The sequence below is a fragment of the Suncus etruscus genome, chromosome 3 (assembly GCF_024139225.1).
Source record: "Suncus etruscus isolate mSunEtr1 chromosome 3, mSunEtr1.pri.cur, whole genome shotgun sequence".
Taxonomy (NCBI): Eukaryota; Metazoa; Chordata; class Mammalia; order Eulipotyphla; family Soricidae; genus Suncus; species Suncus etruscus.
Genome location: NC_064850.1, coordinates 21,675,424 through 21,698,072, shown reverse-complemented (window position 1 = coordinate 21,698,072; position 22,649 = coordinate 21,675,424). Strand labels below are relative to the sequence as shown.

The following is a 22,649-nucleotide window of genomic DNA, read 5'->3' as shown; positions in this document are numbered from 1 at the left end:
CCACCCAGCCCTGGGTTCTCCAGCTCTGCAGGCCAACCCTACAGCAAGGCAGTCTTTCTGGCTTCCCAAGTGGTATACACATTGGTCAACACCATGCAGCTCTCAGTGAGAAGTAGAGGTCCAGAAATCCTCTACAGGGTTGACATAGGGGCTGCTGTAAATCAGAGCTCAGTGACCCAGCAGGCTAAGTGGGTCCTGCGAAGGTTAGTGAAAGAAGTAGAAGGTGTCAGGATGGTTCTAGGAGCTGGAGAGTGGTAAGGCATTTGCCTTGCATGATACCTGCCTGGGACAGATCCAGTTTGATTCCTGGCATACCATATGGTCCCCCAAGCTTGCCAGGAGCAATTTCTGAGCACAGAGCCAGGAGTAATCCCTGAGCATTGCCTGGTGTGGCCCCAAAACCAGTCAATTAATAAATAAATAAACTGCTTTAAAAATAAATAAAAAAGAAAAGATGGTTCTGATCACTGGATATATCAGGGCTTTGTAGCAGGGACTGAAGATCCAGGAAAGGTTAGGAGCTTAGATGAGACATTGGCAGGGGCCACCATGAGATGTGGGGGACTGGACAGGTCTGAGTTCCACTTACTTATGGTCAGTGACAGCCCAGAGGTGCAGATTTGTGGTTGTGCCACCTACAGTGGCTTCTGGGGTGTAACTTCTGCCTCCATGATGTTCTGAGATAAGAGCAAGGGAGGATTCTTAGACTCCATGTTGGTCATCTGTTGTCTGGGTGTGATTATGTATGCCCTTTTGTGTGTTCATATGTGTTTGCAAAAGCTCTCCTATTCACAGTGTGAGGAGTACCAAGAATCCATGTTGTTCATATATATTCATCTCTATTAGCATGAATTATGTCAGTTAAACTTTACCTTAGTTTAAAAAGTCCATTGTGGGGCTGAAGATATAGCATGGAGGTAGGGCATTTGCCTTGCATGCAGAAAGATGGTGGTTCAAATCCCGGCATCCCATATGGTTCCCTGAGCTGGCCAGGAGCGATTTCTGAGTGTAGAGCAAGGAGAAATCCCTCTGTGCTGCCAAGTGTGACTAAAACAAAACAAACAAACAAATAAAAAGCCCATTGTTAGGACCAGAGCTTGGTGCAAGTGGAAGGGCATTTGCCTTGCATGCACTAACCTAGGATGGACAGCGGTTCGATCCCCTGGTGTCCCATATGGTCCCCCAAGCCAGGAGCAATTTCTGAGTGCATAGCCAGGAGTAATCCCTGAGTGTCACCAGGTATGACCCAAAAACCAAAAACTAAACAAACAAACAAATTTCCATTGTTGGGGCCAGAGTGATAACCCAATGGGCAGTAAACTCAATTCACATGCAACCAACACAGGTTTGATCCCAAAACCCCACCCATAGGGCTGTCCCAAGACTTGCTAGTGAGGATTCTTGAGTGCAGAGCTAGGAGTAAGCCCTTACATTTATGGGAGTAACCCCCAAAATAGCAATAATAATAAATAAATAAATTTTATTTTTGTTTTTTTGGGCCACATCCAGCATTGCTCAAGGGTTACTCCTGGCTGTCTGCTCAGAAATAGCTCCTGGCAGGCATGGGGGACCATATGGGACACCAGGATTTGAACCAACCACCTTTGGTCCTGGATCGGCTGCTTGCAAGGCAAATGCCGCTGTGCTACCTCTCCAGGCCCAAATAAATAAATTTTAAAAATTGTCCTTATTGGAGTTAGGGAAGATGGGTTCACTAATAAGACACTTGCCTCATTGTGAGAGACTCTGGATTACATCACCAAAACTGCAACTGCAAAAGAACTTTCCCATCCTATGCTGGGCATATTTATTTGTTTAGCTTGGGGTAATCCTTACATGTTTTCTTAAAGACTTAAGACTGAGCTCCTGGTACTCCTCTGGCATTTAGTCTTGACTAGAATAACTGCAAGCCTTGGCCGTGGCTTTTGTTGTTATTGTTTTATTTGGTGGGATATGTACAAATATTTTCACATCAACCTAATACCTTGCTTTTCATCAGACTTTCCTCTTCTTTTGTCCTTCTGTTGCTGCTGCTGTAGGAATGACTGGGGTGACCATCTGGTTACAATGTCCATAGAGGGTTGTGGGAGTCACCTATTTCTTTCTGGTGTTCCTGTTTCATCAGTAATACCCAAGCTGGGGTCACTGTGGGACCAAGGACTTTTATAGCAGCATGGCTCCAGACAACACTGGGGCTAGGACCAGGCAGGGAGCATATATATGGCACTGGGGATCGAATCAGCTGCATGTAAGACAAACACCCTACCACTGTGCTATCACTCTGGCCTCACAATTTTGTTTATTTAATCCAAAAGACTCCAGAGCTACCACCAGCAGTGCTCAGAGCAGCATGAGTGCCAGGATCAAACTCAGAGTGTCAAACAGACTAGCCATGAGCTCCACAAGTTGTATTTTCTCTCTAGACCCTTGCCAACTCTTCTATTTCTTTTATTGGGATGGCAGGGAGCATAAGAGAGCTGTGAGCTTCTCCCTCATATAGTACTGGTGCTTAATGGAGTCCCAGGACTCCAGCTGATGAGGCTGTGCCCTACACATGTGGTCATTCCAAAATTTTTCCCATTTTGTCTTATCAAAAATCTTGTTTAGGGGCCGGCGTGGTGGCACTAGAGGTAAGGTCTCTGCCTTGCAAGCGCTAGCCAAGAAAAATTCGTGACCGCGGTTCGATCCCCCGGTGTCCCATATGGTCCCCCCAAGCCAGGAGCAATTTCTGAGCGCTTAGCCAGGAGTAACCCCTGAGCATCAAACGGGTGTGGCCCGAAAAACCAAAAAAAAAAAAAATCTTGTTTAAAATGAGGCAATTTAGGCATTAGAAAGTTAGTAGAGCAGGTAGAACAGTTGCCTTGCATGAGTCGACCTGGGCTTGATCCCCAGTACCTCATATAGTCCTCTGACCCTAACCAGAGTGATCACTGGGCAAGGCAGAACCGGAAGTAACCCCTGAGCACTACTAGGTGTGACCTAAAAACCTGAAAATAAAATAGGCAGTATTTTGTAGGAGTGTCACCTCCTACTGGTTGAATCTGAAAGTGGCAGAGTTGGTGCAGCATTTAACTTGTATGTATGAGTCTAAGAAAAAAAAACGAAGAAAGGAAGGAAGGATAGAAGGAAGGAAGGATAGAAAAAAGAAAGAAAAGAAGGAAGGAAGAAGGAAGCAAGGGGGGAAGGAGGGAACAATGGAGGGAGGGAGGATCCGAGTGATAGCACAATAGTAGAGTGTTTGCCTTGTATGTGGCCTAACTTGGATGAACCCAGGTTAGATCTTCAGTATCCCATATAGTCCCCTGACCCTGCCAGGAGCAATTTCTGAATCAGAGTCAGGAGTAAATCCCTGAGCATCACCAGGTATGGCCCGAAACCCCAAAATCCCCCTTTTCAAAATAGAAGATTAAAAAAAAAGAGAGTGAACAAAGGAAGAGGAAGAAAGGGAGGAAGAAAATAACAGAAGGAGGAGGGAATGAGAAAGTAAAGAAAGTGTCTCAAGATTTTTAGATGAGAGAGGTTGGAGAGAGAGATAGCACAGCAGTAGGGCATTTGCCTTGCACACGGCCTACCCGGGACTAACCCAGGTTTTATTTCCTGCATCCTATATGATCCTATGTGATTGGCTCACTGTGGTACATACAGTTGCAGCACAGGAACGTTCTGTGTAGCGTAGCCAAAGCTGCTGTATCAGGACACATGCATAGTAACGAGATGGACTGTATTAGAGCACCTCCAGTGAGCCAAAAGGTACTGTAATAGAACATTCTGTGTGTAGCTGAAGCTACAGTACTGTATAACCGCACATACAGTGGTCTAAAAGATTACCGGAGTGGGTGTACTACAAATGGCTGATAGAAAAGAACCCATCATGTATCCAGAAATAAGAAGGAAATTTGAAGCCAGTTTCAAACTGAAAGTTGTCAACTTTGCCAAGGAACACAATAACTGTGCTGCGGCAAGACAATATGGAGTAACAGAAAGATGGTCCTAGAGACTGTAAAATTAGAGGGCCGTCTTATACGCTGGAAAATACAGTACTTAATTTCAGGGGCCTGAGAGATAGCATGGAGGTAGGGCATTTGCCTTGCATGCAAAAGGACAGTGTTTTGAATCCAGACATCCCAGATGGTCCCCTGAGCCTGCCATGAGCGATTTCTGAGCAGAAAGCCAGGAGTAATCCCTGAGCGCTGCCAGGTGTGACTCCCCCCAAAATATAATTACTTAATTTCAACACTGTTGTTTACAAGGTTGTTCATTATGCAGGATTTCCTCAAAATTACCAAGTTGTTCATGGTTGCATGTCAGTAATATAGTGTTTAGCACCCTTTACTAGTGCACATTTTCTGCTGCCAGTGTCCCCAGTTTTTCTCCCAATCTCCCACTTGTCCCACACCTCACCCATGCATGCCTTTGTGGCAACATTTCTCTCTCTCTTTCTCCCTTTTAGACACTGTGTTTGCAATATTGTTACTAAAAAGGTATCATGCCTATCATTTTTATCTCCATTCATAACCCAGTTCTTGTCCAGAGTGGTCATTTCCAACTATCATTATCATGGTGGTCTCTTGTCTCCCCTAACTGAACTCCCCACTTATTTGTGGCTTTTGAGTTATTTGTTGTTGTTGTTTTGTTTAGTTTTGGGGACCCATCCAAGTGTGCTCAGGGGCTACCCCTGCCTCTGTGCTTTTCATCAGACTTTCCTCCTCTTTTGTCCTTCTGTTGCTGCTGCTATAGGAATGATTGGGGTGACCATCTGGTTATAATGTTCACAGAGGCTTGTAGGAGTTGCATATTTCTTTCTGGTGTTCCTGTTTCTTCAGTACAACCCAAGCTGGGGTCACTGTGGAACCAAAGATTATTATACCACCAGGGGTTGAGACAGTAGTGGTGCTAGGACCAGGAAGAGAGCATGTGGATGGCATTGGGGATTGAACTCATGGCCTCAAGTGAAAGACAAGTGCCTTTGGCCCTGAGCCATTCTCAGGCCTATTGTTCAACTTTGATGCATTCACCCTGTCTAACTTTCATCAGAGCCACATTCATTTACTCCAGTTCATCCCTCTGTCTTCCATCTATGTCCCTGCCCTTCTTACCTGGACAGTTGTAATGGCTTTCTAATGGACTTGCTGTACTTCACGTTCTCACTCCTCTGCAGTACTGCTAGTACTAGTGGACTTTTTCTTGTTTTTTGTTTTTTTTCTTTTTGTTTTCATTCTTGCCACATCATGCTAGATACTCCAGGGGATACTCCCAGTCCACTGCTTAAAGGTATCTCCTGGACGTGTTTACAGGACTCCTCAGTGCAGAGATCTACCTGGTTCTGTCCCAGGCACGATGCTCATCACTCTTTAAGCTACCCCCACCTCCTAATACTGTCATCTGCGTCAGGGAAGTAACAGGATCTGGCAGGTGGTGCTCTTTTGTTTGCTCTAGACCCTTGCTAGGAGAAAATATGGCCTTAGTTTTCGAGTCCCAGACCTTAGGGATTAACATCATTAAAATGGCAATATTTCCCAAACCATTGTACTGAGTCCCAGACCCTGAGAGGTCGAGGAGGGAAGAGAGAGAATGGATAGTTGTCTGACGCACCACTGCACCCACAGTGTGAGTGGGACACTGGACTGGGCTCAGGCTCCTGGATGGCTCCTGGCTTGGGCACAGGAAGGGGTGCTGGCACAGTGACCCACCTGGGCCAGAAGGGAGCAGGACTGGCAGGTGTCATGGACCCTCCTGACCTTGATCTTTATAGTCCCTGAGCACGTTCATTGACTCTTCCTTCTAGAAGGGGTTCTGAGCCTGAACACTTGCTAGTGCCTCTGAATTCAGGTAAAGTTGGAACAAACACCACTTAATAGGCTCTATACTACTGAAATATTGATTTTCCCTCTTTAAAACTTTTTATTAGTACACCATGATTTACAGTTATTCAGTTATTACAGTTGAGTGTTAAACATACATTGTTCTAGTATTGATCCCAGTACCAAAGTCAACTTCCTCCACCATGTTATCAGGCTACCTCCCAAATCTCCACCACCACCAAACCTGTGTCTTGAAGTTTGGTTGTTAAAGTTTGGGTTTTATGCTTTCAGTAATGTTGACTCTGTGGTTTGAATATTTGGTTCTCTCATTCTTTAACAGCATAGTTATACTTGAATCCCTTGCCCTCTGCTCATTATTATTATTTTTTTGGGGGGCATACCTGGTGACATTCAGGGGTCACTCCTGGCTATGTGCTCAGAAATCTCTCCTGGCTTAGGGGACCATATAGGACATTGGAAATGGAACCCAGGTCTGTTCTGGCTCAGCTGTGTGCAAGGCAAATGCCCTATCACTGTGCTAGCTCTCCAGCCCCTACTCATTATTTTTATCTGTCTTTTTTCAAACCCCTACCCACACAAATATTTCTTTCCTTCTCCTCCCTATAGTCTGGGCCCAAGAGTGACCTAGGCACTGAAATCATTGCATTCTCGCATGCAATTATTCTAAAAACTATATATAACTAAGTTCATCCTGTGTTTAACTTTCTGGCTTGCTTCATTTAACATAATATCTTCCTGTCCATTCATGTTGAAGCAAATTGTGTCTTTGAATCGTCCTTATAATTGTATAATATTCCATTGAGTGTGTATGTACATATGTACATACGTATATCATTTTGTTTCTTTACTAGTTTGTTTTTGTGCCACAGCACTTGGTGGCACTCAAAGGTTACTCCGGGCTCTTACCTCAGAGATTACTCCTGGTAGGCTCAGGGGACCATATGGGATAGTGGGGATCAAACCCAGATTAGATCAACTGCATGTCAGGCAAATGCCCTCCCACTGTGCTATCACTCTGGCCCCACAATTTTGTTTATTTAATCAGGAAGACTCCAGAGCTACACCCAGCAGTGCTCAGGGCCGCATGAGTGCCAGGATCAAACTCAGAGTGTCAAACAGACTCGCCATGCATTTTCTCCCTAATCACTTGCCAACCCTTCTATTTTTTTTTTTTTTTTTAGTGGGATGAGAGGGAGCATAAGAAAGCTGTGAGCTTCTCCCTCATATAGTACTGGTGCTTTATGTGGTGCTGGGTCCCAGGACTTCAGCAAATGAGTCTGCCCTACACATGTGGCCATTCCAAAAATTTCCCCTTTTGCCTTATCAAAATTTTTTGATTAAAATGAGGCAATTTACCTTGCACGTGGAGATCAGGACGAACCCGAATTCCATCCTTGGCATCCCATATGGTCCCCAGAGCCTGCCAGAAGCAATTTTTTTTGTTTTTTGGCCACACCCCTTTGATGCTCAGGGGTTACTCCGGGCTAAATGCTCAGAAATTGCCCCTGGCTTGGGGGGGGGATCATATGGGACACCGGGGGGGGGGGTCGAACGTGGTCCTTCCTTGGCTAGCACTTGCAAGGCAGATACCTTACCTCTAGCGCCACCTCACTGGCCCCAGGTTTTGTTTTGTTTTGTTTTGCAGAAGCTATTTTGAGCACAGAGCCAGGAGTAACCCCTGAGCACCAGCAGGTGTGGCCCCCCAAAGTAAAAAACCCCACAAACCACCAAAATTGGGGAATCTCCACCATTTAGATACCTAGCAACTCACTATAATATAACAACTAGATTAAAAGGGAATGAAAGGGAGAAAAATAATGGCTACTAATACTTTCCATGTAGTCTGCCTGAGCTGTGCTGATAACTCTGTGGTCTTCTCAGAAAATCAGGTGGGCAGAATCCCTTTTATTCATGAAACTATAGCAGTCCAACATTAACCCCAACACCCTCCAAAAGAAAGGGCCCAGTACAGTGGGTTTGAAACTTGTCTTGTACCCAACCAACCTGGGGTTGAGCTCTAGCATCCCATATGTACCCCATGGCACTGCGAGGAATAATTGCTGAGTGGAGAACCAGGAATAACTCTTGAACATTGTGGCCTAAGGAGGGAGAGACGGAGGGGACGAGATAGAGAGAGAGAGAGAGAGAGAGAGAGAGAGAGAGAGAGAGAGAGAGAGAGAGAGAGAGAGAGAGAGAGAGAGAGAGAGAGAGAGAAGACAGAGACAGAGACAGAGACAGAGACAGAGAGAGAAGACCCCCAAAGGCCAAAGGCATTTCAGGGGAGAGAATGACACAGACTCCCAAGGGAGTCAGAGTCCACAGCCTTGCAGGGGAGGACAGGAGGGGGTAGAAGTAAGTACCTGTTTCTGCATCTTAATCCCAGACAGAGATTCTCAGTGGTGATGGTGACGGATGTGCATACACATCAGGACCCTGCAGGGCCCCACCCCCCTGGCATGCCCCCCAAACTCTCCACTCCTATCCTTTGGAATCTGCTGGTCATGATACTCCAAATCCTGATTGCTTTTGGTTATGGGCATGCTCAGGAACCCCCCTGAGAGATAAACTCTGCAAGTGAAGGTCTGGGTTTTGCATTTCTTCTGTTTGCCCAGGGGAGCTTGAAGACTTTTGCCCCTAGAGTCTCTCATGGAGGCACAGAAATCAACAGCCACATCTGCAGGCCGTGGAGGTCTATGAGCCCAGGAGTGGCCTTAGAATGCCTGCAGAGTGAAGAGGAGCCAGGAATGTGCTGGACTGTGACAAAGGCCTGACAATGAGTCCTTAGGTCAGGGTTCTGATAAGGAAGATCCTAAGTGGGCAGGGAGGTGTTTCTTCACCTTCACACCCACTCCCCAGAGAAGAAAAGGCACAGCACAGACCCAAGCAGGCCAGTGAGCACTGGAGGAGGCACTGAACCCCTGTGAGCAATGACCAAGATGAAGCTCCCACTCCTCCCACAAGGAGAGCTCCTCCTGGGCCTGCTTCTGCTGATGAAGCTGTTGGTCCCTGTCTATGGGATCCCTCTGGAGATGCACAGGAGTCTCAGGGACCAGGTAAGTGACCCTCCCAAACTGGCAGAGGTGTGTGAACTGTGGGATGTGGGACTAGAGACCAAGATGTGGGAGGAATCAATGCTGAGTAGAAGGCTGTGACAGACTCTTTCCCAGGAAGCATGCAGTGCCCTGACACCCAGCAACAGCTGCTTTGCTTTGCAGATGTCCCGCTGCCTTGAATGAACTTCCTGCAGCCCATGTGCCCAAGTCACACTCTGAAGAGGACTTTGGGGTTGGATACTCCAACACTCTTTTCTGAGTATCAACTGGGCTTATACAGGTTTGGTTCTGTGAATCCCTCTGGTATAGCCTCTTAAACCAAATCTGAAAGGGTCTGGAGCCCCTGGGAGTCAACAAAGGTAAAATAAGGTGGTAGTTTGCATTTGCTTCAACTTGGGATGTAGGAGAAGGCAGGCACGAATCTTAATATTACCTTGAGCTTAGAAAAGTATGATAGTGGCCAGAAGTTGCAATGCACATTTTTGGGTCTTGTGAGTGGGCATTAGAAGCAGGTGTGAGTAGAGGGAGACTGGACAGGAGTTTGGGGAAGTAGAAAAAGCTCAGAGGCCCTGGGAACAGGGTGCATGTTCCTTGGGGAAGGGACTGCCTTACCAGGTCCTGGTGTCCCTGTAAGAGACGCACCCTCATAGAGAGCAGAAGAGATGAACAGTTTTGGAGGAAGGAAGGGCACAGAGGGCAACATTAGCAGGGGGCAGCTCAGGACATGGTGTGTGAATCTACCTGGCTGTTTCCTCTTCTTTTACTATGTGGGCTGTCCCCTCCATGAGTCTTCCCAGATGGAGAAATAATCTTGGTCAGGGTCTCATCATCTCAGGGGAATATTCCAATGAGTTGTGGTGCCCTGGCCCTCGGGAAGCATTTCTGGGAGAATTCAGGTCTCTGCCATTTTTTGTTTCCATCCTTTTTACCTTTTTGTTTTCTTTTGTTCTTGGGCCATACACAGAAGTGTTCAGGGACCAGTCTTGTAGATGCTCAAGGGACAATATGGGATATAGAAATCAAATCCAGGTAGGCCTAATGGAAGCAAGCACCCATACCACTATACTATTACCCTAGCCTCATTTTTTTTCCTTCCTTGCTCTTGAGTTCCACCCACTAGGTCGCTGTTCTCCTGTGAGGTCCCCTAACTTCTCCCTTCCTATAGTTTAGCCTCTGTACAGAGCCAACTGTCATTTGTCTCCTGTCATTTGTCTCCTGCAGGTTGGGGAAGACAAGCAGCTGGAGGACTCTGCCAAGGAGACCTCAGAGTTCAACGTGAAGGATCTCTTCTGTATAGACCTTGATCTCGGAAATGAGGAGGAGGCCCTCTCAGCAGCAGGGCTCAGTGACACTGATCACAAGGATGACCAGGAAGAGGACGATGGTAATAGGAAGGGACCTGGGGTGCATTTCTAGGAGCAGCAATGATCAGACTCAGTCTACCTGGACTCACTAGATGAGAACTCTAGTGAGCCCTTTTCCCCTGCCTGCATCCTAGCTGATGGCCTTGAGGTCCCTGATGAAAAATGGGGGTTCGATAGGGCCCATGGTAACAGGCAGCAGGGGTGCAAGTGTGTACACACTTTGCTCAGAGAAATCACTAGCAAACTTCATTATTTTTTGAGACCCCTCGAACAGCTTGGAGAGCCCCCAGCAAACACTGCTTGTTCTTTCTCTGTGTTTTTGCATCTGCATTGTGAGCACTGTGGGATGAGGGCCAGCCTCAAGGTGCAGGGTGCAAAGTGCAGAGATGAGAATAAGCACAGCCCTGTGCCCACTGTCTGCCCATGCGCAGAGCTCAGTGCCTGCTGTTCCTAAGTTGTGGAGCAGCCTAGACTCTTGCTCTGCACTATTCGAGGGAATTGGGCAGATACTGAGACTCCCAGTGGAAAGTGACAGGGCTGAAGGTCTCCTGTTGATGGTTCCCTGACAGAGGCTGTGTGAGAACAGCCACTGATCTCTCCCCATGCAGCCTGCTGCAGTTGGCCCCCACCGGGCAGGTGTGCCTGGGTGAGACAAGGTCATCCATGGTGGCAGGTGTCTTCCTTGAACTATGAGTGGTTGTATTGCTGAGATGCCTGTGAGGAGAATGGGTAGGAACAGTCTTTGTCAAGATCCAGAAGCCCGGGGTTGGACAGATAACATAGTGGTAGGGTGTTTGCCTTGCATGCTGCCAACCCAGGAGAGACCCAGTTCTATTTCTTTTCTTTTTTTCTTTCTTTTTTTTTTTTTTTTTTTTTGGTTTTTGGGCCACACCCTCGGTGCTCAGGGGTTACTCCTGGCTGTCTGCTCAGAAATAGCTCCTGGCAGGCACAGGGGACCATATGGGACACCGGGATTCAAACCAACTACCTTTGGTCCTGGGCCCCCAGTTCTATTTCTGACATTCCATATAGTCTCCAAGCCTGGCAGGGGAGATTTCTGAGTGCAGATATTTCTGAGCACCACCGGATGTGGTCCAAAAATCAACCAAATCAACCAAGCAATCAAGAAAGTTTTTTTTTTTTTTTAAATGTCCAGGAGTCCCACGAGGAATCAGGCCACCTGAGAGCATTTAGGGTGCTCTCGCTGCTGGGAAATGAGGAGAGATGATAGGTTGGAACTCGGCAGAGCCTAGTGGCCTCAGATAGCAGCAGGTGGCAGATGACCCCTTAGCTTGAATCACGCACTAGAGATATTAAAGAACAACTCCGGTGGTTGGGAGGTCTTGGGCCAGCAGCGTTCACCATGGCTGTGTGGGTCCAAGAGTGCTGGGTTGTTCTGGGCTTTCTGGACACAGTCTGGGTACTGCAGGACACAGAGGGCCCAGCTGAAGGCAAGTGGGACTTAGCATTATCCAGAGTCAGGCTGGTGGCCTCGGAGGTGCTCAGGGTTTCTTTAGTGTTTTGCCACCAGGCTCTGGGGTGCACCTGGCTGCTGTCTCCTCCTGCCTGGAGCCCCAGTCTGGGTTTTTGAGGTACAGATGCGACGTCTCTGCTGCAGAGGGAGCAGCAGGTGGCAGCATTGCTCAGAGCTTGACCACGCCATGGTTACAAAATTGTTCATGACTAAATTACAATATGCACTATCCTTCACATTTCCCACCACCACATAGCCACAGTTTCCCTCTCACCACCCCATCTGCCTCTGGGGCAGACATTTGACTTATGGTTTTGTGTGTGTGTGTGTGTCTCTCTCTCTCTCTCTCTCTCTCTCTCTCTCTCTCTCTCTCTCTCTCTCTCTCTCTCTCTCTCTCTCTCTCTCTCCCCTTCTCTTTCTTCTTTTTGACACTATAATTTTTGTCATGATCTTTGAACCTTTGGTTTGGGGAACACATGCAGTGGGTTTGGGATGGACTCCCAACTCATGCTGAGAGCCCCCAGAGGTGCTAGGGAGGCCAACGCAGAACTGAGGATGAAATGTAACTGTGAGTTCACTAAACACATTCCGAAGAGCTGGCTAGCCCTGTCCTGGTGACAGGTCCCCTGACTGGATCAGTGGGATGCTCTGGCATGGGCATCTGGGGCTGAGGCCAGGGGTAGGTTTGGATGAGTTGAGTAGCGCTGGGGAACTCCCACTGGGCTGTTGTTCCTTGTCCTAGCAGGTTTCAGACATGAGGGCGGCAAGATGCTAGAAGGGCTGTGAGACTCCATAGAGCTCAGAGCAGCCTGGAGACCTTCCAACCTGGCTTCCCTTTCCCCACAGACACCGATGACGACGCCATGTACCCCATGGACCAGCCCATCGAGTGGCCGCAGCCCACGTTCGCCCCTCTTCCATTCACTTCTTCAACAGGTCAGCAGGTCCATGGGGGTAGGCAGCATTTCTCTCAGGTGTGGAGGCACCGTACTGGGGCCTGAACGCCACCTCATCTCACCCTGGAGAGCGGAATGTAAAACAGAGAAGGTCTGATTGCCCAGCACAGGGTGCCGAACCCCAAGTAAGGCCAGCACCTGCCCTTCTGAGGAGACACTCTCAGCAACGAGCCCAACCCCACCTGTGTGCTGGGTGTGGGTGTGGGTTGAGGGGCAGCCCAATGGCTAAGAGATGGGTGAGGCTGAGAAAGGCCATGTTCAGAGCCAGAGCAGCCAGTGTGGCCAGAGTCCTAACCCTGTTCCCCACCCCGCTCCCCAGGACTCCAGGATCCCCCTAACACCCCTGCAGTCCCCGAAGGAGTGCTTCACATAAGGGCTGTACATAGGGCCCTCCAAGGCCTCCTCGGCCTTGGGCTAGATTCACTCTTTATCCACACAAATGCCCAGAGGGGCCTGGCCTCCCCCCACTTCCAGAGTCCTGCCATCCCCACCAACCCCTTCCTCCTACCTGCCTCCCCTGCAGAACCAGGCAGATGTGAGAAGTTTTTGAGCTGCAGGACAACTTTCTTCACCATGTATGTCAGCCAGTTGTTGCGGGAAGTGCCCAGCTGCCCTTGCACGTATCCCGAAGCGGCCCGGAAAGGTGTTGCCACCCTGTTCGATAAAGATCTGGGCCGCGACTTCAACTGGACAGATGCCACCAGCGAGGAAGAGCACCGGGAGATCTACAACCCCTCTGCTAGCGCCTGCCTGCGCTCGATGCCCCCGGGGATCAGCCGCACCATGGGTGCCCAGGCCTGCTGCTATGACCGCCGCAACCGTCTGCTGACCCGGGGCAAGGGCGCCGCTTCCCCCGAGCTGATCACTCCCTTCATATCCCCTGAACAGCACTACGAGGTGGATCGTATGCCCTGGATCATTTGTCAAGGGGACTGGCGCATCATGCATAAGGTGCTGCCCCCCAATAATGGCCTGTCCTGCCCTGAGCGCCCCTCCAAGGAGAAGTACGAGGCCCAGCTAAAAAATCCCAGGGATGATTGATTACTAAAAGGTGGGGTGGGGTGGAGGTTTCTGTATTGGGGAATGTTCTGACTCATCATCTTCTTGGTCTGGGTGCATCTATCTGGTCCCCTGTTTTCTCTCTCCTCTCTCCCTCTCTTTCTCTCAAGCAGATATCTAGGGGAGGTTAGAAGAGGGGTGAAAGGGGTGCAGGTTGAGGAAAGAAGCTCCATCTCCATGGCTTGGGGAACTGAGATGTCTGCGAAGGTCCTCCCTCTCCTGCCAGTAGGAGGTGCTGTCATGGCTCTGTCCCTAGAACAGGGGTGCTCAAAGTCTGTCTCTGCCCATGGTCCAAATAGGCTGTATCATTCCTCATTTCCTAGGAGTTGCAGTGTATCAGGCAGACCTCAATATGGTGACCAGGCCTGTCTCTGGGTCAGGCTGACTATAGACTGGGAGGGGCCTCTTAACCTTGAAGGCCATATCTGGCCTCTTGACTTGTGGGGGGTCTTCTCTTCAGTGGATTTCTCAGCTGTGCTGCCTTCTGATGGACACCGCAGCTCAGCCATCAGAGAGAGATGGACACATGGACAGACACATGGCAGTGAGACCAGGCAGGCTGTGGGCAGGGCAAGCTCTAGGTTTTGGGGTCTTTCTTCACGCCCCATATTCCTGAATTCCAGCTTGAGGCATGTGACCCACTGGGAGGAGCACTTCCTAGTGGTGGGTTTAGGGCAGCCACATTTGGGGTGACTCCTGATGGTTTACCCAAGGGCCTATGCCAGTGGTGAGGGGTCTCCTATTTTCTGGGAAGATCCTGGTTATAGTGGGGTCCCTACTGTTGTGCAAATGTTACCCAGCATCTGACTCATGCCACCAGATGAATCCAGTACTGCTCAGGGCTGGGCCATGTGGACTCGCCTGTTCCTGGATGTGCCTCGGGCTAGAAAAAGAAGCCCCATGTTCCACCCAGGCACCAAGAATAGATGATCTCAAAGCACATTCCCAGTTCTCCCCAAACCTCCCTGCCTCATCTCTGTATCCTCCTACAACTGTGTTCCTGCCTGCTTAGGGGCTGTGGAGTTTGGGGTCCATATCGATGCCGGGGATTGAGTTACCGTGTCTCTATTCTCAGACCCCCATGAGCCAGATGTCAACCCTATAAAGCTTGCTGTGCTGAAGCTCAGAATCCTCCAATAAAAAGCATTCCTTCATCTTTTTTGGCTTCTATTCTAATTCGGATTCATTCATTCATTTGTTCGTTCCTTCCTTTCTTCTTTCTAATATTTTTGGTGAAAGGTTTGGAAAATTAAAAAAAACACAAGTTCTGAGATTTAGTTACATAGGCTAAAGTATGATCTCGTTTCTCTGGAGCTCATGTTGGCTTCCCCACCACATGTGCTCATGAACTATGTATGATGAGGGGATCGTGAGCACCACATGTTTTGTGCTCATCTCCCATCCTGGCCATAAATATAAATAGAAAGAAAAAAAGTGCTTTGGTCTGAAGTGATAGCCAATTGTAGCTTAGCTTATAAGCCTAGTTTATTTGATACTCTGAGTTTGATCCTGGCACTCAGTGGCCCTGGAACAGTGTTGGGTGTAGCTCAGGTTATGCCTATCAACAAAATAGTGAAACAAAAAAAATGATTCTAGAGAGAGGTGAGATAGGAAATGGTATTTGAAATAACAGGTCAGGTGTGTAGGCTCATGGTCCCTGTGTAGGAGGAGGTCAACAAACTTGCTTGTGGAGAAGGGGGATCAGGGCTAGAAAAGTCCATTAAACCAGCCAGCATTGCATCCATCTGCTCCATGTGGGTCACTGCATTGGTGTCACTAAAGATCCATTTGATCCCCCAAACTAGGAACCAGATACAGTTCTGCATCCAGTACCAATATCACCCATGTCCTTTGAACTCTACAATGATCAGGATACTCATTTTAACCCTTCATATTACCCCAGATTTATCTTGTACTATTAGAGGTCAGAGTCAAATGACAACAATTGAAATAAAGCAAAGAAAATCTTTATACTGTCTACCAACCAGGTACAAATTGACTGATTAGGGCTGCCTCGCACAGGAGGTAAGGCTAGAAGCAGAAAGTCTTGAACTTTAAGTTGATTGGCTGTTGTATAGGGTAATTTAAATTGTCCTTTTCTGGTAGATGTCTAGGGTGGTATATTGTAGTTTACAGCAGCCTAGGTGTCTGTGTCATTATTGTTGGGATATAAATTTAGCCCTTAAATGGAAACTTTGCCTTGTTAGCCTTTAATTGAAACTTAAAATTGGTTTAACAAAATGAAGTCTCTCTGTTCTAGGCTTCACATTTCCTTCTCTTCTCTTGGACTAGAGTCAAATCTTTGACTCTCCTTGAAGTTCTCTGTCTCCATCCCTACTTATTGGCACATTCTGATTTTGAGACCTTAGCATAATCATCTTAAATGCACACATGCAAGCCTGAATAAAACTTGTGAGGAGATCTTGTGGCACATAATCAAAACCCCCCCAAATTTGTGTATGTCAAAAAATTAAAGCAGGATCTCCCAGGTGACAATTTGACCCACAAACTCTCCATCTATAGTTTTGCTAAGAGTCCAAGTGTAGTCCACAAGTAAATGGGGGGAGTTCATTCTAGACAGTTGTTCTTTGGTCACCACCATCAACAGGAGCATCTAAATAATCTGGATTATGCCCTGGTTCTGAGAGCTGAATCTGCAAGGGGTCCTTCTTGGGATCTTTCATGTTTGGGAGGGTGACTTGGCACTTTGAGGTACAAGACGGTTCCTGCATCTTCTTCAATCCTGCAACTTAAACAACAGTTTGGATGGAGAAAACAATAGAGGGTCCTATAATCCAGATCCAGTTGCCTGGAAAGAGGTTGTGAGGGTTGTTGCCTTTCTTGCACTTGGTCAGACAGAAATGCCTCCCACATCTGGTGCTAATAAACCTTAACATTATCAGGGGAAGCCAGAATTATTGCTCCTTTCCTTCCACCTGTCATCCTTTTTAAATGTTAGTGTCTGGTTCATTCTTTCCATTTTTTCCCCTGAAACTGAGATAAACAGGTACAATATAATTTCCAGTCAATGTCAATGGTCTTAGCTAGTTGAGTTTCTGTGGCCCTTCTTGACCTTATTCTGCTGGCAGCTTTCCTGCTGACCTTACTTTTTCAAATATTCCTTAGAGTATTCACCACCTTAGAAGTCATTAAGGCAGGGGTCTCAAACTCAATTTACCGGGGGCCACAGGAGGCAAAGTCCAGTTGAGGCAGGGCCGCATAAGGGATTTCGCTTACCGAATATTCACAATAAAAAAATCGCATTAGTCTGTCTCAAATACAGGCAGGGGATGGGAAGGGGGGAGGGGGTAATGTTGCACTGGTGAAGGGGGGTGTTCTGGTTATGACTGTAACCCAAATATGAACATGTTACTTAAATAAAAATATATATTTAAAAAAATCAAAAAAAAAAAAAAAAGGTCTCCCAATTCTTACCACAGGCTGTGTTCTTTATACTGACTGTATAGAAAGAGGAGGTACAGTAAATGTACGCCATATACACCTCAACCCAGGCACTTTGCCTCGTCTGTATTGTGAATTGGGGGACAAAAAAAAGGAAAAAAAATCGCATTAGTAAGAAAAAAATCGCAAAAAATCGCATTAAACATTTGCATACCCCAAACGGAACTGCTTGTGGTAGGCGAATATTTAATGCGATTTTTTTCTTACTAATGCCATTTTTTTTTTTGTTTTTTTTTTTTGGGGGGGGGCCACACCCAGCGATGCTCAGGGGTTACTCCTGGCTATGTGCTCAGAAGTTGCTCCTGGCTTGGGGGACCATATGGGACACCGGGGGATCGAACCGCGGTCCGTCCAAGGCTAGCGCAGGCAAGGCAGGCACCTTACCTTTAGCGCCACCGCCCGGCCCCACTAATGCCATTTTTATTGCAATTATTCGGTAAGCGAAAAATCGCGAATACTGCGATATTTGAAGGCCGGCCATAGGCCACAAAATGTTGTAATGGAGGGCCGCAAATGGCCCACGGGCCGCGAGTTTGAGACCCTTGCATTAAGGGGAGTATAGGCAAAGGTCAATCTTCTGTAACTTCTTTAGGATGGCAAAGGACTCTAGAATCTACCTCTAAGAAGGGGTGAACCACCATGCTACCTTAACTCTTGATGAGGGTCCAGGCAATTGACTAGTTTGGGATTACAGTTATCAACATCTGAAAAAATCAGATAAATTAAACAGAGCATTCAGACTCTGAGCACTAACTGAGCACTCATCTCTATCATTGAGAAGACAGTAGTAGAGGATGCTCTCTCTGGAATGAAACAGAAGTTATCTGTATGAGGACAAGCTCCCAGTCTTCCTCAGGATAAGCTCTCTAGTGTTACACAGATGTTGTTTGGAGAGGAGGTTCTGGACTCCCACTAATTTTAGTAACAGCACATAAAGCATGATATTGAGTTACTCCTTCTACTGTCCTATCAGCCTAAGTTCTACCTGGTAAAGTTCTGGCCTCCACTATCTTAGTCAGACTAGTGGTAGCATGTACAGCTTTTAGTTCCTTCATGACCAGTTTATCACAACCAGTAAGTACACTCTCATATGGATTAGCCAAGAGAAATGGGCTTTAAAGTAAGCATGCTAGACTACATTTAATTCAGCCAGCTACAGAAAAATAGTTTTTCTCTCCACCCTCATCTTTTGCCTGATGGCTGAATAAACTTGGCCTATTCCTTTGCATAAGCCCAAGTAGACTGGAGAAATCTCCATTTGGGGTACCACATTATTTATAGAAAATTTATGGGGATTGGTCAAGGACAGAGGATGTGGTTAATTAGACTTGATACTGTCATTTAACCTCAGCCTCTTTCTTTTTTTTTTTTTTTTTTGGTTTTTGGGCCACACCCAGTAACGCTCAGGGGTTACTACTGGCTATGCGCTCAGAAGTTGCTCCTGGCTTGGGGGACCATATGGGACACCGGGGGATCGAACCGCTGTCCGTCCAAGGCTAGCGCAGGCAAGGCAGGCACCTTACCTTTAGCGCCACCGCCCGGCCCTTTTTTTTTTTTTTTTTTTTTTTTAACCTCAGCCTCTTTCAATTATCTCCATGGAAGAGGGCTCTGAGGACCCCTAGCTGACTTTGAAGATTTCCTGTCTGTGTGAGGATTAATCCCCACTACATAGAGGAAAACTTCTTGCCTGTATTTATGAAAACCAGCAGAGTGTCATGAAACATTAAAAAAAATTGATGGTGGGGCTGAGTGGTGGTGTGACGGTAGGGTGTTTGCCTTGCATGCGGCTGACCTAGGGGGACCACAGTTTGATCCTCCAGAGTCCTATATGGTCTCCCAACCCAGGAACGATTTCTGAGCTCATAGCAGGAGTAAATACTGAGTATCACTGGGTGTGTCCCATAAACCAAAACACCCCCCAAAATTTTGAAGGTGCTAAGAGAGGAGAAAAATAATGTTTCCTCAAATTTATACAACATAACAACCATTATATATAAGTTTTAAATTCCATTTGGAAAACCTTGATTTCCTGCAATTTCTAAAGGTCCAGTTTTCTAAGAGCATTGTAGTATGAGTTTAGAGTATCTAAGCTTCTTTTACATAGAATGCTTTATACAAAAACATGAAATCATATATAATTGAGAGAAATACTAATAATGATCATCTAGTTTGACCATAGTTTCTTTCCTTATTACACATCCTCAAACATTTTTTTGGGGGGGTCACACCTGGTGATGCTCAGAATTCGCTCCTGACTTGGGGGACAATATAGGATGCTGGGGATCAAACCACTGTCTGTCCTAGGTCAGCTGCGTGCCAGGCAAACACCCTACCATGCCACAAATCTGGCCCCAACATCCTCAAACATTCTGTACATTTCTTTATATTCATTCTGTAACTCCCATTCATTCCAATTTGCAATCAACTCTTTTTCCCTGACATTCATAACTTCATCTATTATCTTTCTTGTATAAAATACACATCTATGTTCCTTTCTTTAACCTTTTCTTCTCTCTTCATCATCCCACTGGCTTTCCTGCTGCCACATGTAATCTCAGCAGCAGCAACAAGGAACAGGAAAAATGAGGCAAAGTTGATGAAAGACAAAGTATTAGGTTGGGCCAGAGAGATAGCCCAGTGACGTTTGCCTTGCAAGCAGCCAATCCAGAATCTAAGGTGGTTGGTTCGAATCCTGGCCTCCCATATTGTCCCCCTTGCCTGCCAGGAGCTATTTCTGAGCAGATAGCCAGGAGTAACCCCTGAGCACCACCGGGTGTGGCCCAAAAAACAAAAAACAAAAACCAAAACAAAAGTATTAGGTTGGATGTTGATGTTTTTCCTGCCTCCTCTCAACCAGTCCCAAAGAAAGCCAAAAATTCCTGCTGGTGTGACATAAGTTTAGTCCAGTCACAGCTGTAGGAGCAGCTCTAACTACTATAGAAGTAGCTGTAGGAGTTTTTTTTTTTTTTTTTTTTGGGGGCCACACCCGATAATACTCAGGGGTTACTCCTGGCTATGTGCTCAGAAGTTGCTCCTGGCTTGGGGGACCATATGGGACACCGGGGGATTGAACTGAGGTCCGTCCAAGGCTAGCACAGGCAAGGCAGGCACCTTACCTTTAGCGCCACCGCCCGGCCCCAGGAGTTTGTTTTAAGTCAATTAAAGTTCCACTTTTTAACTGGGAGCCTACCAAGCTGTGCTTAGGAGAATTGGGGACTCCCTGATGATTCTCAGCCAGTCAGGACAGTAGTTCAGTTTAGGGTCAGAGGACATCATGTGCCAGAGATAGACAAGCCATCCCAGAGGTGTTGGAACATCCTGGGTTGAACCAGAGTGTGGTGTCAGGAATCAAACACATGTTGGTAGGAAATGAAACACTGAACTCTCTCTGAACCACACACAAACACATACACACATATGTTTTCATTCTGCTTTCTGGCTCTCTGCATGTTACTTGTACACTTCCACAATAAGTGTCAATTTGTCAATAAGTAAATCAAGGCTGATCCTATCATGGACACACAACATTCAGGGAACCTCAGAGGCCCAGTTGACATGTGCTTTGGTGTAGGCAGCCATTTAAGAGCTTTTTATGGGCTCGGGAGCTCCACAGGAAGTCAGGGAACTTCCACAGGAAGACTGGGACTTTACATCATCTCCCCAGCATGACTAAGCAGTGCCAGGGGTTACTTGGTCACTACTAAAGACAGAGCCAAGAGTAAGACCCGAGAACCAACAAGTGTGCCCCTTTTCCCTGAGACCTGTATTTCTCCACAGAATTAAAATGAAATTAAACAACATGACTTTAAGTGTCATAAGGGAATACCTTGAAGTCTTATTGGCCACTCAGCACACCCATATTTTGGGTTCCCCCAGCCTTTTGGGTACATAGGTCAACAGTTCTACATGAAGGGTTCAGAGTACCTAGTTCTGGAAGGGGCTGTATGATAGAGCATAGACAGTGCTATAAATAACCCTGCACATTTTGATTCCTCCACATTTTGTCCCCAAGAACCAAACTGCAGAACTTTAGGGGGATGTTGGAGGGTTTCTTCCAGTCCAGCCTCTGAATAAGTTGACTCATATGTTTACTAGGAATTCTTCTACAGTGCTGGGGATGAGATCCAGAAACACATGCATTCAAGCATTTTCATACCACTGACCTACAACTCCAGCCCCAACAATAGAACCTTTCCAATAAAAACTATTGACAGGAGAGTTCACTAACTTTAACTTTTCACTTATTCCTCCTCACACTGTGAGCAGAAGCAAACAAATACGACACACACAGACAAGTACATACACACATTCAGTCTATCTCACACACACACATACACACAACCAATCAAGCTCCCTCAGATAGAGTGTAAGAACATTTCATGTTATCAGCTCTTCAGTATGACACATAGATAGATATACCATTGCAAACCCACATATCTGTACTGTTGCTGGCCGTGGAATGGGGACTCAGATCTGATCCCCTACTCAAGCTGTTCCCTATACCAAATCTTCATATCTTTTGGTGGCCTCAGCTTATGTCCCAACTAGGCTCCCAACCCTTCTGGATTCTGCAGTCTCCACAATGGAGTCCAGTGGCTCTGGGAAACCCTGTATTTACCCTTATTATTATTATTCCAGAACCCCAACCCACCTGCCAGGTCACTGAATTCTATTTTTAACACCATCACCCAGACCACTAAGACACCCACATTTATAGCCTCAGGATCCGAATCTTTATCTCAAATGAAGATTGTAGGCAGTAAACTGCTGCCCTCCATGTGAATCTCCACTCATATGTATTGCTGGTAGAATTAGAGCCTCATATTTTGCTTGTGAAACAAGGTGAGATGCAGTGACAGTTCAAGATCTTCTAGACATACCTCAGACTGCTGTCCTTCTAAAACTTGATGTTTCCTGGTCTTGGGGTGTTCTGCTATCCCCCCGAGACACTGAGTAAAAAGAACAGAAAGTGGGTTATTACCTTTCCTGTCATCTCCACCAGTATCAGAGAAGTTTGGAGGTTTGGAGGAGTTGATCCTAGCCCATATTCCCTCAGAAAGCTTCCTGGAGATACAGGAAATATTAGCAATATCTGCAAGCCCTTGAGGGTTCACGTCCCAGAGTGGCTTCAGGTCACTTTTGGAGGGAAGTGGAAACAGAGGAGAGACCATTTTTCCCGACTAGTAATTCTCACCGGCCTGGACTGTGCCAGCTCTGGGGCATATGTTGAAAGTGCCCAATCTCAGGGAGCTGCACAGGGTCCAGACAACTCCTGATCCTTGAGAGCCCTATCTGGAAGGATGGGGGCAGCCTGATGCTAATCAGGTCTGAACAGGGCAATCTCCTGGACAGGGCAGAGCCCTGTAGGTGGCAATTTGGGAGGCCCTGCCACATGCCTCCTCTCCAGGTTAGAGAAGGTCCAGCACAGACCCAGGCAGGACACTGAAGCACTGGAGAGG

The 22,649-nt window shown here is 47.0% G+C and overlaps 1 non-coding gene across 1 annotated transcript; it reads left to right on the top strand.

The window, feature by feature from the left end:
• The first annotated feature begins 17,146 nt into the window (after positions 1-17,146).
• On the top strand, positions 17,147-17,279 carry LOC126005175 (small nucleolar RNA SNORA51). The gene has a single exon (XR_007494347.1). It is a non-coding gene; the product is annotated as a small nucleolar RNA SNORA51 (small nucleolar RNA).
• The last annotated feature ends 5,370 nt before the right edge of the window (positions 17,280-22,649 follow it).